Source organism: Oryzias melastigma, linkage group LG13 (assembly GCF_002922805.2).
Source record: "Oryzias melastigma strain HK-1 linkage group LG13, ASM292280v2, whole genome shotgun sequence".
Classification (NCBI taxonomy): Eukaryota; Metazoa; Chordata; class Actinopteri; order Beloniformes; family Adrianichthyidae; genus Oryzias; species Oryzias melastigma.
In genome coordinates, this window is record NC_050524.1 from 27351090 (window position 1) to 27353000 (window position 1911).

General features: G+C 36.8%; 1 protein-coding gene across 1 annotated transcript in view; it reads left to right on the forward strand.

Annotated features, from left to right (window-relative positions):
* Positions 1-481: 481 nt before the first annotated feature.
* si (sucrase-isomaltase (alpha-glucosidase)) overlaps positions 482-1911 on the forward strand; it is a gene marked incomplete in the record, with an annotated part of 58542 nt that continues 57112 nt past the window's right edge. Inside the window, 1 exon segment of the mRNA XM_024277857.2 lies at positions 482-632.

Here is a 1911-nt window from a genome sequence, read left to right on the forward strand (position 1 = left end):
GATTTAAGTTAGTTTTTCTCCAGTTATTTTTTTTTCCGAATAAATTTTAAGGTAAGGAAAAAGGGGAACAGCTCTTGAAGGAGCATAGTTGAAGAATTATTTTCTATACTATATTCTTCCTTCAATTTTTACATAGAAGGGAAGCACAAGTTAAATAAAAATTGTATTATAATACACATATTAATACATTGTCTATAGTAATAACATGAATTAAACATGTTTCATCTTCCATTTCAGAAAATGAGTACCTTTAGAGTATCATTTCACATGAATAATAAAACACTATATGATCATCTTTAGGTAATTAACAGCTTAGCTGTGCATGGGCTTAAGGTTATAAAATATACATTTATTAGCACAGGAAAATAATCTGATCGTGCGATAGATAATAACCAGCTGACAAGTGAATTTCAAACCCCACTCATTTTATAACATAGGAGATTGTTAACCGACTGTCATGCTGTTGGACCTGCGATCCACCCGCCCACAAGCACAAACGTGCCCACATAAACACGCCGAGATAAGGAGTAAAGGAGTGGTGGTTCTCTGATAAGTTAATACCCCGGGTTTATAAAAGTCCTGTCACACTTGAACTAGGAATCACCTCTCCCCAGACGCCAGAGACAAGCAAGGTAAGTTTGAAGCTGCGACCTCCAAAAAATAACTAGTTTTTTTTTTTTTTTTACATTTGAAATGGTAGTTTCTGTACTCTGGAGCAAGTACGGACTCTTTCTGCACGAGTTATAGTGTTGGTTGATGACATAGCATGTAAGAAACGTTTTGATCAGTCACCACTTAACGCAAGATGACCGACAAGAAAACAGCTAAAGCCTTTTAAATTCCCATTTTAATGGTAGCAAACGTCATAAAAAATGTTTTCATTGAAACTTTCTTGTTGTCAGAAACAAGTTTTAAAGAAAGCAGCAGTTTTCCATATGACATTAAATCACTGCACTGAAAAAAGTGAAATATTGTATTAATTAATAAAAGTTTAGTTAATTATTAGTTTGTATTAAATTAAAAAGTTAAGTTGATGGTTAACTCAACTCAAAAACTTGATTGGATATAAACTAATGGAAGCTGTGCACATTTTATTAATTTTGCTCCAGACTTTTTCATTTACAGCTCTATTCCGACCTATGACTAAGAAGACTCGGTGTCATAGAATTCCAACTCGGCAGAAAAAGCGCAATTATTAAGTTCTCTTTTGTTATCAATTTTCATTCGGTTGACACGTCAGCGTTTTTGAAAAGGACGCCCTCCATACGTCACTACCAAATTTGAGTCTCTAGATTGGTCAAAGTTATTTTTGTGTTCTAGCAGTCGAAAGTTAAACTGGTTTAACTTCTTCCATGTAATCAATAAATCCCGAATCTGTACTTAGAACTCGAGAGCGGACTAAAAAACTTGGATAGAGACACACAAAAGTCTGAGTTTTGACAAGAGGACATCCAATAACATAGACTTTTTAACACGAGTTGCCACAGTTGGTGTGATTATAACTTTCAGATTTCCACGTATCCAAGCTCTACTTATGACTGATTACCTGGTTTAGGTGTTCCCAGCTAATGACCCGTCAGAACAGGGTATGTTGGAAAACATGGAGGAGGATTATGGCCCTGGAGTTGCCCATCCCTGCTAGTTTAGATGGAGTTGTGCGTCTCAGTGCAGCCCCGTTTACTGCAGCACATAGAACAAATGTGCAGTTTTTAACGTTTGAGTATGCACACATATTGGAATGTTCAGTTGGCACTGGTAAAGCAGTCACAGTGTGCTGTCTGAAAGCTATTTTGAGGAGAAGCACGAGCTGAAAGAGGAGTAGTGAGTCTGCATGAAGTGTTTGCGCGGCTGTTTTTGATGTTTCGCGTCTTTGTGTGTTACACTGCATGTTTGCAGGAGCTTTTCAGCGCT